We start from the raw sequence: 22,665 nt of genomic DNA on the forward strand, positions 1-22,665 counted from the left end.
ATCTCTTAGCCTTTCATTCTATTTTCTTATACTTAGTGTGCAGGTACACATGCTTTTGCCTTTAGTTTTTAGCTTCTATATCACCAACTCATCGATCCAATTGATTGTGGGCTATCTAAGATTGGATGTGCACTTTGGCAAAAGGTCTTCATGACTCTAGAAGTATGTCTCTTTAAGATAGGTAAATGGAGGTTTGTAATTTTTGTTGAGAATCTTGTATTGTTAATTTTGTGGTTTTTGGTGGCAGTGGTTATTGGCTTGTTGCACAAAGGTAGATATTGTGATAGTTTTTTGTTGGTGGTGGTGGTAGCATGATAGTTTTTTTTGTAGAATTTTATTTTGCAAATTTTTGGCTACTTCTACACCAACCCTTTTATTAACTTCTACACCAACCCTTTTATCTACTTCTACACCAACCGTTTTGTCTACTTATTTTAAATTTGGCTAGTTTTACACCAACCCTTTTGTTGCCTAATTATTTTAAATAATTACCTACCTCTACACCAATCCTTTTGTCTACTTATTTTAAATTTGGGTACCTCTATACCAATCCTTTTGTCTTCTTAATTTAAATTTGGGTACCACTACACCAACCCTTTTGTCTAGCTTACCTCTACCATATAAATGAATGGTCCATGAGTATTGTAGATCAAGTGAAAAGTAAACTTAGAAGAAAGGTGAACAACACTCCTTTTGTCTAGCTTACCTCTAGCATGAAAATTGAATGACCCATTGGTTTTGCAACGAAGTTATAAAATAAATCTAGGTTGTCTAAAATAAAGCTAGTTTTGCAACTATGCTATAAAATAAAGTTAGGTTGTATAACACCTATTTTCCCCAAAACTAAAGGCTTTTTCTCTCCCTCGATGTAGCTAGTGTACTCTCTCTCTCTCTCTCTCTCTCTCTCTCTCAGACCAATCACATAACCGTATCTCTTGTTAATGTTAAGTAGGGCCTAGCCATCCACTATGAAGGATGTATATAGAAAAAAAATGGCCATTCATCACATAAAGACCGTCGTTCAATGAGGGTTCATAGAACTCATAACATAGAGTGAGTGTTAATAGGAAACATGTAAATTTTTTAAACAATGGACTTACAATATTTCTACTTTAACTAGCAAACTTTTTTTCCTCATTTGTTTAAAAATATAAATTTAAAGGCATTTTAATAAAATATCAACTCAAAAGTCAATAAAGGTGTAAGTTTTATGGGGTATGTTTCCACCCTTCAGTTGTGTCCTAACATGCATAGATAAACTGGCAACATGTTTTGGTTTACATGGGGAGAAATGTGATTATCGTTTTTTGGGGTTGAAACCTTCAAAATTTTACCTTGGTTGTGAGTCGAGTAGGTAAGCTTGTATTTTATGGAGTTGGCAACCACTCCTTTTTGAGCCACCATATTTCAAACATGCTACTAGAGCTTTAAGTGGTTGTTGTAAAGCTATGAGAATAAGTGTTGTTAGAGTTTCATTAGGAACCTTTTGATTTATGTTTCAACTTCGATTAATTAATTAATTAAATGCAACCTTAGTACATGCCCTCCTCTCTCTCTCTCTCTCTCTCTCTCTCTACTCTTTGAACTATTTGGGAAGCCGTGCTTCGCACGTCTTTTGAGGCTTCCAAAATCAAATGCTACCCAAACTTCCTCAAACCTCCTCCTTCCCTTCCCGAACCTCTAAATTCTTGCCACGTGGAAGCTTTGTGAAACTCTTCCTTAAGATAATATAGAGAAGAGATGAGCCCTTTTAGGCCCTTTATAGAGAATTGTGGGACCTTAAATAGAAAGGATGCATGCAAATAGCCAGGATAGGGGGGCCATCATTTCATTGCCTTAAATAGAGAGAATATGAAGGCTCATCATTTCATTGACTTTTTCAAGCATTAATCATTACATACTAAAATGAAACTTTAGAAAAACATTTTTATTCTTGAAGATCTCACAAAATATATTTAATGGAAATAGAAAAAAAACATTTAGTTGCCATAGAGTATGGTTTGTTGGTTGTAAAAACAAAATAATACGAGTGTAGAATCCAGATGAAGCAAGTCTTAGTCTTGATTTTTAGGGTGGGATTTTCTGCGAGAATCAGGGTCTGATCTACAGGGTTCTTCTGAGGTTCTCCAACCTGTGGACTTGGATTAGGGTTTGATGTCCTGAAACCCCTTAACCAAGCTTGCTAAGGAAGGCTTGATGTGCTGAAAAGCTTTGTTTGAAGCTTCAAAGGATTGATGATCTATCGCCATGGATTCTAGCATCTGGACCAGGCTTCCTGCCCAACTTCTGGATGTGATCCTGCCACGCTTGCCCGCCGCCCAAAGCTTGCTTCGGGTGTGTTTGCAGAAGATGGAAGAACCTCATGGAATCTGCGGCCTTTCTCGATGTGCACGGCCATGTTTGCTCCAGCAGCACTCCTTGGTCTCTGATTTTCGGAGTCATGGCGGCATGTGGCGGCCTCCTGTGCTTCCGCCGCGCAGGCCTCTCTGGTCCATTTTTGTATGATTCCCCTCCAAAATTACTTGAAGAGGACTGCAAATCTACCTTTCAAAACAAAGCTCAGATTCCAAACTCCTTAATGTGATGGGGTGTATCTCCTGTACATCATACGACAGCAGCGACCCGGCTAACCAACACACACACACACATCTTCATCAACTTGCGTGCTGCAGCATCTTGCAGCACGCAAGATCAATCGACGCATCCAGCAGCAACAGCGTTTCTGCACATACCATTAAGTCGTCGGCTCTACCTTCTGCACACAGTAGTAGCTCGGTTGATCAACACAGACATCATCTTCGAGCTTCATCACTGATCCTGCAGTGCTTGGCTTCACACCATTCATCAGGCGCTCCACTCCATTGGATCGACACCTTCATCAGCAGCAGACCTGCGTTTTCTTAGTACTTCGTTTTGCAGCCTTCGACATCCTCACAGTGTGCCACCGCTGTCCTCAACGCGAGCCTTCGTCACCGACCGAGCATCTTGCTTCGACTTAGTCTTTGCTTCTTCGCTGGTCTACTACTCAGAGTCACCTCACATCAGCGGGCCTCTTGTACTGGATTACTTCACCATCATTTCATGTTGTGTTGATCTGCTCTGATCTCTCACATCTGGTCCTTTGCCTTCACATGATATCAGAGCTATCGTGAGTAAAGGGATTGACGACCTTGAGAGCACACATCACGGATCGTCTACCCATGATTCTAGAGGACTAGCCTTTGTCACCAGAAGTTGATTCTCCTTACTCAGATATAGACCACACGGAGGATGAGACTTCTTACTCATTGGAGAGCCCTGTTCGAGGTCTTACATTGGGAGACGACCACCCTCCACACCTTTGGCATCTTGTCCTCCCTCTCTGAGCTTGTTAGACTTCGCTTCCAGAGAGGGATACATGCCTACAACCAGTGTGCTAGTATTGGATCACGGTATCCAGCCTCATCTGGAGAGCCTTGCTTCACGGTCTAGCTGATAAATTGGACTTTGGTTTGGGTCATTCTCTCAGGGAGGACATGTACCACCATGGGCGTCCGGAGATTCATTGTCATCAACTAAGCCAGAGACCGTGTCAGGTTTGTATATGCCATTGAGTGCTTATGTGCCTAACAATGCCTAGGTGTCCACTTCTGTAGCACAGGTTTAGCATATGGTACCAACTACTACCCTCGATCTCCTTGGAGTAATGTGAACCTGAATAGAGAAGGGTCTAGGAGCAACATACGCTCTTAGACTACTGGTGTACAAGGAGATAACATTGTTTTCTCTTCTGGTTCACCTTCTATTTTTTCTCCTAATGTGCTTTGGAATACTGCACTACCTTAAGCGCAAAACCCTCCCACCTAACCCATGTTTCTTCTTCTTGTTGGTGTTGGCATGCAACCATTACTAGCCGCATCTCAAAAGGGACATCCGTATGGGTTTTACCTAACACATGGATCTCTCAGCACTATGCCCACCGGCACTGTGTCGCCACCTAGCATTTCGAGGTATCAAGTAATTTACCAACCCACACAAGTACCACACTAATACTAGCTTATGTGCCTACTCAAGGATTTGTGTCTTAGCTAGGCATTCGACTTCTGTCGAGTGCCAAGCCTTATATTCCATCTTATGGATTATCCTCGCCAGGTCCTACATGTGCTGGGTATTAGTGGTTATTCTAGAGTATCACCTAATCATCTACACTCCGGATATGGGTATCAGACATCCTGGACTCCACCATCTCCTTCTCTCCATGTTTCTATGTCCAAAAATGCTTTCACAAAAAAGACTCGTTTCAATGGGTCTAATTACACCACCTGGGCTAACCTTATGGAATAGGTTTTCATTTCCCAAGGTTCTTGGAACCTGGTAAAGAGACTTGAACCAAAAATCCACACCTCACTAGCACCTCCTGAAGGCATCCGCTATTGGGAAGCTAGGAATGCCATTGCCATAGTGGAGCCCATGCAAGGCCTTCTGCCAAAGATTCATTCACAACTCCAGCAGTTTTCCTATGTCTGTAACAGATGCGCACACCTTGCAAGGAGATATACATCACGTGATCTCACACGTCACATTGATCTCGAGCATCAAATCAAAAAATTCTCTATTAAAGAGAGGGATGATCTGAAAGTCAAGGTCGTTGAGTACCGGCACCTTAACGTGGAGCACGCCACCATTGGCTTTGCCAAGTCTCAGGGAGACCAGGTCATCACATTATTAAACAAGGTGCCATCTAGTTTCTTTACTTTTGCTACATAGAACATTAGTTTAGAACCTATAATCAACTTGTATGAGTGTGAGTGCCAACTTATGTGCTTTGCTTGGTTGCATGTCACGTGTATCCCGCACTTGGATGCCATGTAGACATATCTGTACAGAAGGTACATGACCTAGGATGGTAAACTAGTCCCATGTAAGCCCAGTTCGGGACGAGTCAGCCCCCACCAGGGATCCATCCTAGTCGTCCGAGATCAGGTGTGCATTGTCCTGCATAGGAGTCCAAGGTGAGGCATGCACTGTCCTGGACATGAAATAGTGTCAGTCCGTGCTGTGAGTCCCTCTGGAATGATGTCAGTGATTCTGTGTATCTGGTATGGTACTGGATGCCATATCATTGTGCAAGTAGTTAGGGTTTGCTTTTAGGAAAAGGGGCCAGCCCATAGGGCTACCCCAAGTCATTGTGTGGACATGGGGATAGTGTAAAACCATCCCCAGATGAGGGCCAGGAATGCCCTGGTTGAACCCACCAGCCATGGAGGGGCTGTAGGACAGCCCTAGGGGCAGGCTAGGGAAAAACATATAGGATATGCAGCCTTTGTATGGCTGTAGTTAAAGTATGGGGTAACCCATTCAGGCTGCCCAGTCCCCAAATTGCTTGCAAAATAGTGTCCAGTCCCTTGGTATTCATGCACCTGAAGCCCATCCAGCCATGAAGAAAAGCGTAGCAGTTTATGGAAATTATCTATCATTTAATGCTATTATTTCAGTCGTGGGCAGAATATAAGCTGGCCGCCTGGACTTAAGTTGGCTGACTGCTTATTTGGAGTAGTATAAATAGATGAGCCAAAATCCCATGGTGTTATCTCATAATTCACCAAGTGATTTTTTTCTCGCTCGTGTGGTTGGTTTTTAGACGCCGGTGGACTACCCCTTGGACTACCCCTTTCGGAGTGACTCTTGTCCCTCGAAGGACGGTTGGTTTTCAGCCTCCGAAAGCCTCCGGACGTCTCCTACACACACAGTGGATGGCTAGATTGTGCTCCGGAAAGGAAGTGCGTTTTCTTGCTATGGCGAGCTTCGACAACGAGAGAGACCAAGAACCTTGGGACCAGAGTGCACCAGGTAGCCCAGCTAGGGCACCAGGCTTGAGTGTCACAGATATGTTTCAGCAGATGATGCAAGCAATCGCAGACCAGACAACCAGGTTGGAAGAGCAGAAGGCGCAAATTTTGGCTTTGGAAGAGCGTACCTGTTCTCTAACGTCGCATTTTCCATCTCCTCCTCCCTCTCCTTCTGTATCCCAGATTCTAGATCCTCGACACAGGGATCCTCTCGCGGGGTCACCACAGCCGAACTCTTTGCTTGAGTTGCAGATGCGTGCATTGGAGATCCGACAACATGAAGACAAAGTCATGTGACGCGTGGAACATGAGCGTTACCTCAAAGCTTTGTATGCCAGATTGACACCGACGGCGTCCTCGAATCATTTTTCTGAGAAAATGAATTTCAGTAAGTATAATGGTAAACTCGATCCCACAACTCTCTATTCATGGTTGCATCAGTTTGAAGCTTACTTTGCCATAGTTAGAAAGACAGATACTGACAGAGTGATCTTAGCCAGTTGGTACTTGGAAGGTGAGGCCATTCCTTGGTGGACTCAGTGGGCTCATGTCCACACAAGATTAGATATGGTAGCTTATGTGTGGGACGAGTTTGGCCGCGACCTTAAGCAACGGTTTCTACCGCCCCACTACCTTGAGCGACTCGAAGACGAGGTCAAGGGAGTAAGTCAAAATGCGTAACTAGTCCTTCAGTTTGCCAATAACATTTTGACTTTATGTTTGCAATTAGGCTTATCTGATTTGAACAAGAAAGGGCAATTTTTTTATGGCCTTGACATGCAAATCCAATGGAAGGTGTGTATGTTTAGGCCAGCCACCTTTGAAGATGCACTCTCGCTTGCACAGAGTGCAGAAATGAAGCATAATGGTGGCAAGCCGCCCAAGACTTCCCAGTCGACTTCTCCCAAAGCTACTGCCTCAGCTGGAAAAGGCCAGAACCAGATGGGGTCTTCCTCAGGACAAAGCTCGGGAGCCTTTGGCTCCAAGAACTCGAACAATGCGTCTAAACTTACTCCAGACTAGAAAGTGGAGGCAGGCAACACAGGTGGCAAGTTGAGTGCTGAGGAGCTTTCTCAGTAGTACAATAAAGGAGGGTAGATGTTTCTTTTGTTATACAAAAGGACATACTTCTCGGGAGTGTCCTAAGAAGCCTCCAAAGTTAGTCGTCGTTGCCTCCACAGCTTCTGTGGTGAGCTCAGCTTCCACACACAGACCCTAGTGGTTGTCCCTAGTTCTTCAAATCCCGGTGCTTTAGTTGGAGCAATTATTAGCCGGGAGCTCGAAGATAAGCATAAGGACACCCATGACTAGGAGTATGAGCACAACAAATTGCTCACGTCCTTCGGCTACATAGGTGGCCAGAGCGTCGTTGTCTTGTTGACAGCGGGGCAGCACAGAGGATGTGGTCACGAAACAGGTCGCTAGGCGTGTCCGTTTTGTCCCGACTTTGGTGGATAAACAGGTTGAGGGTTTTAGCACAGGCATGACAACGAGCATCAAATATGAAGCTCTAGGTGCTAAATTAGTTATTCAGGGCATAGAGTTTGTGCGTGATTTTATGGTTGCCCCTCTTGTAGGAGCAGACATAATTTTGGGCATTCAGTGGTTTCACAAGTTTCTTCCTGATGTCAAGTGAGACAAGCACACGTTCCAGATCAATCGGAATGTGTCAAATGCCCCAGTGACCATTAAGTGTGACCCAAGAATTTTAAACTTTTTGCTCATAAGCCACTTGCAGGCTAAGCGAGTAGTCAAGAAAGGCGCACATTGTGCGATGATATATATCCAGACAGCCCAGACGTCGGTGGCCAGTGCTTCCGAGAAGTACTCGGCTCTCCATGAAAAATTCCAAAAGATTTTTCTTCGGGACAGTCTCCCTCCCCAGCTCCCCTCGTTTCCAGACCAGAGGATCACAAGATTGACCTCCTCCCAGGCTCGGAACCCTCGAGCAAGTTTTTGTATCACCTTTCCAAGGCAATGGAATCGGAGTTGCAATGCGACAGCCAGAGTTGCATGGCCATTTCCAAGAACCCTGTGTCAAAGCACATTGAGATTCAGTATCATTATGTGCAAGAGTTGATTGAGGATGAGGTAGTGGAGCTGGAGTACTGTTTTACGGAACAGAACTACGCCGACATCTTCACCAAATCTCTTGGAAAATATCAGCTCACTTGACATCTTCATCGACTTGACATTGGGCCAAGAACATAATCTACCTCCTTCAAGCAGACATTGAGGGCGGTGCTAGTATACACTCAATGCCTACCTCTCAGCATGTATCTCACATCTATATTTGGTGCACATTTGTAAAGGCCCCCATTAAGAGGAGAAGCCATTGGTTCACGTGTCTTTGGTAGGAACCTAGGCTTAGATGCCAATGAGGTTGTTATTATGACCGTTGATGGTTAGGATATGGTCATGGGTGCAAGTGTTAGCTGGGGCTCGGGGCAACACCCCGACTGGGGGGTTCCAAGGGGGCCACTGCCCCCCCTAGTGGGAGTTTGGGGACACAAGCCCTGTCCCAATGGTATGGAGACTATTCCTAGAATATTTCCTAGGATACCTAAGTTCATTATTAATGGAAGGTGAACTATTGGCCGTATTCTTGATATGCGGGTGGTGACCGTGTCCATACCGTGAAACCGTTCCCGCTTTGTATACGCGTCTACCACACCACCTGTAGCACTATATATGGATATAGTTATCACAAGCTAAGGTATCCAATACTTGTGAGTATCCACACACTCCACAGTTAGTACATCCTCCATCCAGAGTCTGTCTAGATCAGCATATACGCTCTACTTGAGAGCACACGGGTGGACAGCACCATCACATTGTACATGTCTCAGAATTTTTTAAATTCTCTATCTATTGCATTGTCCATTACACTTTGTTTTGCTATCTATCTTTCCGTTGTGCTATATTCTTATAGGTGATACCATGCTAATCGCCATGGGATGGCCCCACATTCACAATGGCCTTCACCATTTTGTGTCATTGTGGGACCTTGAGCACATGGAAGGAGAGATTGCAATCAATGACCGTGTGTGAAGTCTCCTCGTTCACGGCTTTCATCTTCCCCTTCACATATGTGAGGTTGTTTATGTTTGCACCGATGGCAGTTTGCCTCATTGCCAGAGAGCTCTAACCCCTTCGCCTCTTTGATTAGAAGTTGGAATTTAGTCGAATCCGGATGGGGTGGGGTGGGGGCCCAGGGGGCTACGGATGCGAAGGTTGTCAGAATACGCAGCAGAGATGATGACCAGATCTGGGAACACAAGAGCAAAAAACGCAAGCAGAAGAACAGCACAAGCGAAAGAGAGATGTAGGCATGTAACTCTACTCTGATATACACAAGAAGATCCCGAATATGATACACTGAGTGGTATGGGGGTGGGGGCCTATTTATATGCCCCCACATGTGCAGTCGGCCTGCTGAAAAAGGCTCCACGATTGCATATGCAGTCGACCAGCAGCATGTAGCTAGTCGGCCAGCTCTGAGGGTCCACGACTGCATCAGATACAGTCGACCAGCTCCAATACACACATCTGATGTAGTCGGCTAGCAAATGGATCCTCCTGCCAACTCAGGGCTGCCTCCCAAGCCACAGAAAAATGAAAAAAATAGGAGAAAAATGCGGGGAGTGAGGAAAAATGATAAAACACCTCATAAGGGCGGGCACACCCACAACAAAGGCCCTGGTGTATAAATCTAGATAGGAGATGACTTCTAACACCCCCTCTCAGCTCCTGGCTGTGAAACCAACCACTGGGAGCTGGGGTGCCGCCTGAGCAAATCCTGAGAGAGCGACTTCGTGAAGAGGTCCATTGTACTGTCCTCCATCGAACAGAACTGTAGCAAGATGTCATCAGCAAACAACGATCTGTTCACGAACAAAGTGCCTCTGGATGACCATGGGTTCCTCCCCAGTGGAAGCCCAAACCTGCAATGCAAGCTCTGCATCCTCACCACCTCACAAACAGCATCACAAGTAGCCCGGTATGCTGCCTCAGTGCTCGACAACGCAAAAGATGACTGCTTCTTACTGCTCTAGAAAACTGCTCCTGGGCTTGAAGTAGAACTCCTCGTGTCCGAATCTCCTCCCCAAACCGAGTCACTCCAACCATGGAGTCGGACTCCATCAATCAATCCCCCTCCTGTGTACAAGAGTCCCTGATCCTTCACATGCTGCAGAAACCACACGAAACACAATCCTGCCTCTCCCAAAGAGTCATCCGCAACCATGAGCTCAACTGCCTCATCAGGAAGCTCCCGTCCAATCTGGTGTCCATCAACCAGATCCATGAACCATACAGCTTCTGAGTCAAAGAGGCATCACACTGCTCACAAGGATCAACACCTGTTACGGTGCACAAACAAGTCCTGGAAACCTCCTGAAGACCACGCAAGGCCTTCTAAAACCTGTCAACCACCCCCTCTGAGTCCGGAACCACAAAGCCTGGAGAAACCACCTCCTTCTGCAAAGTAAGCACCTACCACATGCCTGGCTTTCCGAAAGGTCCCCGTGGAAAGAACATCCTCAACTACTGGAGGTTCTTTGTCCCGAATACTACGAGACATCAGAGCATAAGTGACATGTTCAGCTTCCTCTGACTGACGAACACAAGAACTACCACCATTAATACTGGAAAGTTCCTGCCAACTACTGCCATCTACTGGTAAGCTATCCACCATCTGGTCCCGGAAAGCCTGTACCTGCAGCAGCGAATCCACACACAAGTGGCCATTACTACACTGCCACTCATCACAAACCTGAGGACCTAGGAGAGAGAGTGCTAAAAGCCTGTAAACTCCATTCTCCACTCCACCTTTCCAAACCACTTGGCCTGTTGCTTTGTCCCGGAGAGCAACAAAATGCTCATCAAACTCCACCCGTACGCCAGTCTTGCAAACCTGATGCACTGACAACAGATGAAAACCAAGTGCCGGAACATAAAACACCTGGGAGGAATGCTTCCCCCCTCTGCCATCGGGAACTATCTCCATCCTGCCCTCACTGTGAACTGGGATAGTGGACGTATCCCCAGTAAGAATATGACCAGAAAGCCTGCAGAGATCCTGAAAACTGGAACAGGAAGGAGTCATGTGCCTGGAAGCACCACTATTGAGAATCCACTCCCGAGTATCCGCTGTGGAGAGTCCTCCAATCTCCTCCCTGCCTGAAGAAATGAAACATCAGTGTCCATCACCTCCAGGTGCACAAAAGTCGGAGTCTTCATGATTGCTAGTGAGGAATCTTCACCCTTCTCGGTATTTCGCTTGGGACATTGCCTCCAATAGTGGCCTTTCTCGCCACAATCATTACAGGTCCTCTCTGCCTTCAGTTTCTCGCGGTCAGTGTCGGACTTCTTCTCAGAAGACTTCTCCGATGAAGCCTTCCCTTTGCCCGAGTTATGGCCTTTCGACCGTTGGTGGCCAGTTAAGGCCTCCGAACCTCCACCCTGAGGAGGGTTCGTGAATCGTTCCTCCTGGTCTAGGACTGGAGAGACGGAAAACTCTCTCTCTTGTAGCAAGAGGAGTACGATCCACACTAAGCTCAATCCAATGGGATTTGCATCCCTTTCGGAGCTAGGGATTCGACCCGTACCGGTGCACAAGAGCTTATCCACAAATGGAGAGAATGCTCATGGCTACCATCACTTGACACTAGACTAAGCATACACACAAGCTCAACTTGTCCTCATTCCTACACACCCCTTCATTCACAAATACAAGCAAGAGGAATACAATCACTATGCACTCAAGCAAAGAGAAAGACCTCACTCCACTCCTATCTTCCTACAAGCATGCACACATTCAAGCATCAAGCTTCCATGAAAGCTTCAAATCAATCCATGTACTCAAAAATGAAATACTAAAAGCATGCATAAGAGTAAAATGATTAGAGAAGAGGATGAGAAAGACTCATGACATTGCTAATGATTCAATGAAGAGATTTACCTCATACAATAATGTAGATGGGGTGAGAGAAGAGTCTTCACCTCTATGGAGAAGAGGGAGAGTAGGTCTCTCAAAGGAGCTCTTGCATAAACTAAGCCCAAAGTGTGTCTAAGCTCTCAAATGAGCCACCTTTTATACAAAAATTCTAGAACTCTCAAAAGTTCCCATGTGGGATTATTGTGAAGCCCTCTCCCACATTCATCTACAAAGTGGAACTCTTTACAAGAGCCCTAAGTATCTTTTTTGTTGCATCCTGGTATTGATCTTCATTTGCAAGCAACACTCCCCCCTTCCTATTTTGCGCACGTCCTCGAGCGCGGTAGTAGCAAGAGCTGCAACAAAAAAACAATTGATACAAGTAAAGTCCTTTATTGATAAAAAGAAAAGAAAAATCAGCAATAATAATTACACACGTGAGCATACAAGTGCAAGGCTGATTAAAGTTTTAATGAGTACTAAAAGAGATGAGTAAAGACTAGTGAAAGTGAGACTTAAGTGGTAGATAATGCTATGCAAAGGCAAGTGTCTTTGTACACCTCCGGTTATGACCGCAGTCTCAATGTCCTATCAGTATGTAAGTTACTCCTAAGTGGCAACCCTACTCCTAAGTATGAGCAAAGGTGATTGGAGCTCTCTCTTGTTGTTTTTATTTTTTTTTATTTTTTTTTATAGATATGTGTGTAGAAGGTGATAAAGATTAAGGTTCTATCCCCATGAGACCCGAGCAATGGCCAAGAGACCTCCGCCAAGAGAATCTAAAGACCGCTAAGTATCTCAAGGGCGACAGACCCTTTTTCTTTCTTTTATGACCTAAGGAGTACCCCTTGAAGATGAGGGCATCGGTTTCGAGGGCCCATAGTGTACCCCCGAGTCCTACCAACATCTATCAAGGCGATAGATTCCTCAAAGGTCCTCTATTGAAGCTTCTAGACATCAGTGTTCACCCCATGGAAACCAAGGCATCGGCCCCAAGGTGCTGAGACATCCCCAGGTCCTACCAAGCACTTCGCATGGCGGTAGACACTTCATGTCGCAATTCACCTTGTATATATATATTTTTGTAGGTTATATTTTCATAAATTTTTATTACTCGTAGCACCTAGCTCATATCTAAGAGATAACTACCACTAGGGATAACTAATATACCTTGAAGACATAAGTACTTGGCATACTCCCTTGGTATATATCCTACACTGTCTTTGGATAGACATATCTTTTACTAAGTCTTCTAAGACTCTAGAATTCACTCACCATATTTTAACTACAAATCAAAAACTCAAACCAGCCAATATTGTGTACATGCAAACCATATATTCGAAAGATAAGAGCACTTAAAGAAATAAAGATTAAGATTTGCATACACCTGTTGTAGTGCCCTGTTGATGTTGTTCGTTTGCCTTGAATAATTGCTGATCTTGTGCAGATTCCTTCTCCTTGATCCCTGTAGGCATAGCATATCTCCCCCCTTCCTAATTTGTGTGCACGATAGGTGGACTATTGGGGTGTGTTTGATGCTCTTTTTAAGCTGAGATCTCTGCAAAAAGTTTTATTAACAAAAAGGAAAACAAAGGAATAAAATTTGTTAGTGGTGCCAATCACCGAATATAGCCGAGGGGAAAAAACCCAATGGGAGAAAAGTGCCCTGGCTTGTCGTTCTTATTGTGGAGTCACTGAGTTACTCTTGCGCTGATGGTGGAGATTATCGCAAAAAGAACATAATTCTTTAAAGGCATAAGGAACCACACTATTCAAACATTGATCGACCAAAGAGCTTCATTTGTAGTGTTAATGCCTTATCTTTGGTTTTAGGTATGTCCTTCTTGAGTGGAAATTTTATCGATTGTTTTGGAATTTGAGCAAGATAAGAGGATTTAGGCATTGAAATGCTAGAATCTATGCTCAAATGAGACTCCTTTGGACTTGTCTTAGGTACACTAGTTGATGGTTGAATCATGTAACAAGGAGAAATCGGGACAATAGGTGTTTCAATACATGTTTTAGGAAGATCAACACAAGTAGTTTTGTAGGTGCTATCACAGCCACCTTTCCTTTCTTGAAGAATTTGTGTTGATTTCTTTTGCACCCACTGATATGGGCAATCAGGGGTGACTCTTGGAATCTTTTTGAAACACTCTTTTACCTTTAGCAATCCATGGCATTTTGGAAGCCAAATTGATGTTGCACCCTCATAATAACCTTGTGCTTTGAGCACATGTTTTGGGACCCATCGAGTAACAATTCGAGGTTTGGGCTTGGAAATGATGTGCTTCTTAAGAGGCTTAGCAACTGGACTAGATGGTACAAGTTTGTACGCATCTTTGGGTAGCCACATTGATAATTCCTTCTTGCCCGGCCTTCTTTGAGCAGCAACTAGAGTAGTTGGAACATGCCAGCCATGGCCCTCACTTGAGTACTCATCAATTATCCACATCATTTGTTTTGGAGCTTGTGTCTCTTTCTTATCAGCATCATTAACAGATTTGAGTGTTAAATTCTCAACTGAGACTTCCTCGACATGCATAGCTGTTGTGGATGCATTCCTATAGTACAAATCATCTCGAAGGTTATGTGGTTGTACCATTCGTATAGGAACAATATCATATCCATCTGAGTCACAAAATTGAATTGGCTTCGGTAAAGCACATGTCAATAATGTTGCAAGGACATGACTCCATTCTAATGGATCAATTAAATGCTCAGGGAAGGGTTGTGGAATGTATGCCTCGTCAGATACACTTCGATTACCCTTAAGTCTCTCAGTGTTGAAATCCCTACAGGAGGCTCCACACATCCATAGATCTTCTCGCCCATCTGACAATGTAATTCTTGAGCCTTCAGATGAAGCAGAATCAAACTCATCTATTGGAGACCTTGTTACATCACGATATGAGTGATTACTTAGGTTGACCCTTGTGATGACAGAATCATGTCGGAGGTACAAGTAGTTGTATCCCCAATCTTGAATCATTTTAAATTGTCGCATGAATGGTCTACCCAATATCACTTCATAGTTTGGATGCTTTCCGAAATCCACTACTGCAAAGGTATGCTCATATTCAATCCCACATGTGGTGACCAATATGTTCTCGAGCAGCCCAAGGGGATGTTCTAAGCTTCCATCTGCTAGCTGCAAGCGCATCCTGGTACTCCTAATAGCTGGTTTGCCCCACTTTTCCCAAATGGACCTTGTCACAATGCCCACTCCTGCACCACTATCAAGTATTGCAATTGAAGATACTTTTCGCACTTCTAATGGGAGGGTAGCATTTCCCTGATCGTCCTCACAAAATTTTCCTACTTTGTTGATAGGAACTGGCATTACATGCTTTGTTTCAGAGTGTATAGTACACTCATGGTGACCCTTTTGTAGCAATACCTGCTCTGACAAACATGTGGCAATATCATTCCACAACTCAGGTTTAAGCTTTATCAACTCAAGCAAAGGTAAGTTACAAGCCACTGGTGCTGACAAAATAGCTTGCACCATACTCATATCTTTCTCCTTTGTCAACCTTTTATGCATGGAGGGTATCCTCAAGGTTTGAGAATAATTCTCATATTCTCCCAGATATGAAGGTAAGGTTTTCATTGTATGCTTACTTCTCGGAGAAACAATTGTCTGACCTTCCTCCTGGATGCTTGGGCGTCCAAAGTTGTTTTCCGTGTCTCTGGTAAAATCCACCTCAGAGAATGGAGGCGAACTAACAGAAGACATGTTTTCATTTATTTTCTCATTTACAGCGGCCCACATGTCATTTGCCATGTCCTCATTAGCATCAATAATTTCATCATTGCATGGGAAGACAAGGCTGGGTGATGGTAGACTTTCTTCTTTCAATGGAGTGTCACTTGGTGCCGATCTTTCGCTTTGAGCTTGTGAAATGAATTCACTTTTCATTTCTCTACTTGATGACACTTCCGGTATAGTTTCTAATGTTGGCTTAAGAGAGGTTGGGCCCCGAGGAATAGGTGGTGGTGGTCCCTCAAGTATCGACTGAGCTTCCCTAATGAGTTGCTGATGTACAGCTAGATAGATCTTCTCCTCACGAGGGTTTGGGTATTCTTGAAGCTTTTTGGGTAGCTCAGATAAGGCTGCAATGCGACTTCTATGAGCATCAATGATGGCCTCTAGAGTCTCATTCACTTTATCCACAAAAACAGAACCCCCAGAACTAACCTCAGTCGTACTAGCCTCATCTTGTTTAGCACTAGGCTCAGGTTGAGGTTGATGTTCCTCACGCACTTCTTGGGATGTAAAAGTTTTATCCCGTATGTTTTGTTTAGAGGTCTCCTGAGAACTAGTGGATGTACTTTTAGTTTGTTTGTTTCGGTTCTTCTTTCTCCTAGTGGTTTTTTTTCTATTGGACTGTAGGGTCTTGTCCACTAGATTTGTCTTTGCGTCCCTAGTTCGAGGTGTCTCATCAGTCTGTATTTCAGCGTTTCGTGTCTGTGATCGAGTCATGACTCTAAGTGGCACGACATCCTCATTCTCAGATGAAGGTGGTGATGGAATTGCCCCTACAAGGTTAAGTGAAACCTTAGGTTGAGAGGTGCCTTCCTCATGTGGTTTCAGCAGACAATCTTTTGGGAAGTGTTCGACACAACACCCTAGACAATATCTCTCTATTGGTGGAAATTGTTGTGCTGTTGTATTGGACCTAGATGCTTGCCTTGAGCGATGTGGACAATCACGAGCCCAATGGGGTTCTCCGCACTCATAACAGGGGCCCATTGGTTTGGCCTCTACTTTCCTTGGCTGCCATTGACCTGAGGGGCCTGGAGTCCTAGGTTGGTAGCCGCCTAGCAACATTAAAGAGTTTTGTTCCCCTGGTTGAGTCTCCAGTGTTTGGCTTGGGTATGCGGGACTTTCAAAGATATTTTCTTTGGATGAATATGATACATATTCTTCCTCCACATAGCCTGGGTTTACCAATTCTCTACACATATTTGAGTTGTCGTAGTCGACAATCCTCACAGGAGCAGTCCCTGGAGCAGGAGGTTGAGCACCAAGAACAGGTCGTGCTTGTTCTTGTGTCATCGGTGGCTTACGTTCAAAATTTGTATATTGTTGATACATTTGTGGAGCCACTCCACCCCTCGGCTGCTCACGTTCCTGTCTCATTCTCGCAATGTGAGTACAATCCTGTGTGGTATGAGTAAAGTTCCAAGCACAGGCTTGGCACCACTTCTTTGTGGGTTGGTTTGTGACTAGAGGAGAAAAGGTATTACAGTCCTCTGTTTTATGGTCACCGCCACATGCTCCACAAAGATGAGGACCTGTAGGAAGTATACTCCTCATTCTCTGCTGCTGTTGTTGTGGCTGCATGGGTGGACGATAGGTTTGTCCTAATCTCCTTAGCACTAGGTTGGCTATCTGATCTGGATTTACTAGCGCGCTAGACCCTGAACTTTGGTCATCACCCCATTGATTTCTAGGTTTCACCTCAGGGCCAGAACCATCTTGGAACTTGAAGTTATCGGTGAAATCCATAGCATCATGGCAACACTCATTGAAACTTGTATGCTTCTTTGCATAGAGATGTGTATGCAGTGTCGAATTTTTGAGGCCTTTTAAGAAGAGAGAAATTAATCGACTTTGGGCGGGCTTCTCATCTTCTGGGCAACGATTAATGTACTGCTTCATTCTATTTACACAGTCTCTAACACTCTCATTCTCGCCTTGCTTGAAAGAGTAGATGTGTGCTACCGTGTCATGTTGAATTCCCATCAAGGAAAAAGCAGCAATGAATCTCTCTTCCAAAACTCGTAAAGAAGTTTTGTCTGAAGCTTCTAATGCCTGAAACCAAGCAAGGGCTTTTCCTTCAAGAGTGAGTCCAAACCCTTCTATCTGAGTATGCTTATCAGCAACTTGCTCAGCTCGAACTGCTTGCCTAAAAGCTGCTACATGATCGTATGGATCTCCCGACCCTTCATACTTCTTTACCAGTTTCTGAAGAGTTGATGGTCTTACTTGTCGTGAATACTCATCATAGGGCCTACGGCCTCTCGCTCTTAGTGGGAATTGTTCCTCTCTTTGGAAAGATGGTCCACATGTTTCCAAAATTGGTGTGGGTACCCTATTACCAGCTTCACCAAACCCCTCTAAAGATCTTGGCACCCTCATTTCAGGAGGTGCACTTATAGGAGGCCGAGTTGGCTCTCTTCTCATCCGATTGTCATAGTGGGAAAGATGTTGTTGTGGTGGTGTGACCTGTGGTCGCACATTTGGTGTAGGACGATATCGTGGAGCCAGAGTTGGGCTACTAGCTGAGGTCCACTTAGATGTTGAAGGTCCCTCTCTAGTGAACTCTCGTAGGGGAGGAGCAACAGTTTCTCCAAGAAAGGCTGTCTCTCCTGGTTTGGCTGTATGTGTTGAGAACACTTCCATAAATAATGGTTGTCCTTTCCACGTGAGTTCCCTAATCTCTTTCCAATCTAACGTTCGATATTCATTGGCCCATTTATCAACTATTTTGTTCATGTGTCCTGCACACTTCTCAACTACCACTACATAAGCTAGAGGAAGATCCAGCTCTGGCGATTTAGTTGTGGCATAGTATCCCTCTAACGAATCCTTATAGACCTCTTGAAGTTGGTCATCCTGTAAAACCTTTGTCACAGGAATTTGTCGTACAAACTCCCATTGACTTTCATCCCCCTGATCCATTTTACACTTGCCTTTCCTATCCTTGTCCAAATTTAGATCTACAAGAAGTAAATCATCTATGGATGGCTTTGAGGACTGGGCATTGGATGGTCCAGGCATGTCCGGCTCGATGAGCCAATCATCTCTAGACTCTTTTGCTCTGGAAAGTTGTGAATAGTCTAACAACTCAGTTTTAGAGAGCTCCCCTAATTTGTCTACCTTTTCCGGATGGTAGGTGACTTCATAGCGAACACCATCTCCACCCATGTACATGTTACCCTGGTCATTGACTAGAGGTGCTCTGTCAAGTTCTGAGAATATGTCTGCGATCTTAACAAGGTACCTTTGTTGTGGGTCCCTAAAGATCTCAGCTCCCTGAGCATTTGTGTAGACATATTGGAGTCTCACATTGAATGTTAACCCCATGGTGTCGGCTTCAAATGGATTAAAGGATTGTGCGGGTGTCCTATTTTGGGCTACGGGATAACTAGTTGATGGCCCTAGATTGTCCATGGACAATGAACTAGTTGTTCTGGAGGAAAGGGTATCGGATTGGGATTCAGAAAGGGTTTCAGCAATATCTGCCAAATTTCCTACTGATTGGGTCCCACTTTCTTGCGTAGGTACTCTAGAAGGTGCCCTAGGCCCTATGGCAGAATCTATCAGACGTCCTGACCGTAAGTGCATAAGGTCAAAATTTGTTTTGGGTTTTTATGTGTTTCTGTTTCGTTTGTTTTTGGTTTTTGTGTTTTGTTTTGTTTTGTTTTGTTTTGTTTTGTTTTTTTTTTTGATAAAAATATATATATATATAGGTATATATATATATATTTTTTACCCTACCTAACCACTAGAGATAATTAAAAAAGAAAATGTATGGTGTACTTATCTAACCTATTTTTTTTTAATTATTTTTATTGTTTTTTTTATAATGATTTTATGATTTTTTTGATTTTTACTCTTTTTTTTTAAATTTACACAAAAATTATGAATCACCCTAAAAAATACTAACTATGCACAAAGTTACAAAAATGAAAAAAATGCAGGTTACACTAATTATGCAAAAAATTAAAAAAAATAAAGAACTACAGAATATGCAAAAAAATAATAGACTCCTAAAAAATCAAAAAATTTTCTTTGGTTTGTTTGTTTGTTTTTTTTTTCCCCCTTTTGTTGGTTTTTTTATTGTTTGTTTGTTTGTTTGTTTGTGTTTTTTTTTTGATAAAATGAATAAATTTCGTGCCAAATATAAAATTATAAATCTACTAATTATGCATGCAATAAAAATAAAAAATGCAGGCTACCTTAAATTATGCAAAATTTTGTACAAAAATTTAAATAATGAACAGTGGATTCAAAAAATAAAAATTATTTTTTCTTCTTTTTCTTTTTTTCTTTTCCTTTTGTTTTGTTTTGTTGTTTTTTTTTAATTTTATTTTTGTTTTTGTTTTTAATAACAAAAAGTTAAAACAATGCAAATCTAAACTAATTATGCTAAAAATTACAGAAATAAAAAAAAAATAAAAAATATGCACACAATATGGACTCCTAAAAAAAATAAAAAGGATTTATTTTATTTTATTTTTATTTATTTATTTTTTTTAATTTTTTCTTTCTTTCTTCTCTCTCTCTATATATATATATATATTTTTTAAAGATTTTCCACTATTCTCTTTTTTTTTTTAAATTCTTTTTTTTTCTTTTTTCTTTCTCTTTTCTTTTCTTTTTTAATCTCTTTTCTTTTCTTGTCCTTTTTTAATGCCTTTTTCTGTTTCTTTTTTTTTTTAAAAATATTATATATTTTTTTTATATTTAAAAATACAAAAAAAAACTTAAAAAATAAATAAAAACTTAAAAAATAAAAAAAAGAAAAATTTCCACCTACCTTATCCGCACCGCTCGGCGCTCTCGCTCCCGGATTTCCCGCCGCGTCGCACGTTCTCTCTGCTCGCCTTCTTCAGCGGCCACCTCTGCGCTGTCGTCTGCTTGGCCGCTCTGCGCTGTCGTCTGCTTCACCTACTGCAGACGCCGGACCCCGCCACCCGCTTTCTTCACCGCCATCGCTCTCCTCAGATGTGCAGACTACACCGGCCTTCTCTCTCTCTCTCTGCGGTCGCTCTTCTCTGTTGCCTTAAGCAGCCAGGCAGCGCTGACGCCTCCTCCTTTTCAACTGGCACGACAGCTTCTGCGCCCCCCACTGCGCTCAATGCAGATGACGCCTTCCACTCCGATGCCTTCGGCTGCGCTCTTGCCGACGGCCACCGACGGCCACCTCCACTTCACGCCCTCCAAAGCCTTACTACACCTTAGCACGGCCTCCTACGGCAAGCTCACCACCACCCTTCTCGCCTCTGCCTGCTGTTCTTTGGCGCTTCCACCTCGCTTGCCAGTCGCCGCAACGCTCAGCCACCTCTTTCGACGGACCCCTTCTTTTCCACGCGGCCGCGCCCTGCAGCCTTTCTTTCTTTTTTTTTTTAATATAATTACTTTTGGCCTTCAGCGGCCACTTCACCCCCTCTGCCGTCCGCTTCACGGCCCTTCCGGGAATCAGCCGCCTTGAGCCTGCTGACTCCTTCGCTTTCTTTTTCTTCTTCTCTTTTTTTTAAAAAAAAAATTATACAGCCAGGCAGAACCCGCCGCTTTCTAGAGCTACACCGGCCTCTCCTCACACTCGCCAACAGCGGACTCCTACTGTGTGCCTTTTAAAAATATATAACAAAAATAAAATAAAATTTACAACCTCTCTCTTTTCTTTTCTTAAGCGGACTTCTCACTTGTACGCCCATGAAGCTTGCATAAGCTATGGAAGAGCTTAGCAACACATCTTTTTTATTTTTATTTTTACTACTAATTACATGTTTAGCGAGAAAAGCTTGAAAGCATGAAATGACATTTAAAAAAAAACAATGAATGTAAGCATAATAACGGTACTTGAAAAACAATAAAACATAAAAAACAATGCGGGAGAAACCTCAACCGCTCAATGGTTAACCTTATCCACTCACACCGGGATCACACACCCAAACTTAATCTAATCACTCAATGGTTTTGCAACCAAAAGAGGAAATAGTGGTGGTTTCCACACACTCTCAACCGGATTTGAGTCTTTTCCCCGGCAACGGCGCCAATGGAGAGACGGAAAACTCTCTCTCTTGTAGCAAGAGGAGTACGATCCACACTAAGCTCAATCCAATGGGATTTGCATCCCTTTCGGAGCTAGGGATTCGACCCGTACCGGTGCACAAGAGCTTATCCACAAATGGAGAGAATGCTCATGGCTACCATCACTTGACACTAGACTAAGCATACACACAAGCTCAACTTGTCCTCATTCCTACACACCCCTTCATTCACAAATACAAGCAAGAGGAATACAATCACTATGCACTCAAGCAAAGAGAAAGACCTCACTCCACTCCTATCTTCCTACAAGCATGCACACATTCAAGCATCAAGCTTCCATGAAAGCTTCAAATCAATCCATGTACTCAAAAATGAAATACTAAAAGCATGCATAAGAGTAAAATGATTAGAGAAGAGGATGAGAAAGACTCATGACATTGCTAATGATTCAATGAAGAGATTTACCTCATACAATAATGTAGATGGGGTGAGAGAAGAGTCTTCACCTCTATGGAGAAGAGGGAGAGTAGGTCTCTCAAAGGAGCTCTTGCATAAACTAAGCCCAAAGTGTGTCTAAGCTCTCAAATGAGCCACCTTTTATACAAAAATTCTAGAACTCTCAAAAGTTCCCATGTGGGATTATTGTGAAGCCCTCTCCCACATTCATCTACAAAGTGGAACTCTTTACAAGAGCCCTAAGTATCTTTTTTGTTGCATCCTGGTATTGATCTTCATTTGCAAGCAACACTCCCCCCTTCCTATTTTGCGCACGTCCTCGAGCGCGGTAGTAGCAAGAGCTGCAACAAAAAAACAATTGATACAAGTAAAGTCCTTTATTGATAAAAAGAAAAGAAAAATCAGCAATAATAATTACACACGTGAGCATACAAGTGCAAGGCTGATTAAAGTTTTAATGAGTACTAAAAGAGATGAGTAAAGACTAGTGAAAGTGAGACTTAAGTGGTAGATAATGCTATGCAAAGGCAAGTGTCTTTGTACACCTCCGGTTATGACCGCAGTCTCAATGTCCTATCAGTATGTAAGTTACTCCTAAGTGGCAACCCTACTCCTAAGTATGAGCAAAGGTGATTGGAGCTCTCTCTTGTTGT

The sequence above is a fragment of the Cibotium barometz genome, chromosome 65 (assembly GCF_041138505.1).
Source record: "Cibotium barometz isolate CiBa-2024 chromosome 65, ASM4113850v1, whole genome shotgun sequence".
Classification (NCBI taxonomy): domain Eukaryota; kingdom Viridiplantae; phylum Streptophyta; class Polypodiopsida; order Cyatheales; family Cibotiaceae; genus Cibotium; species Cibotium barometz.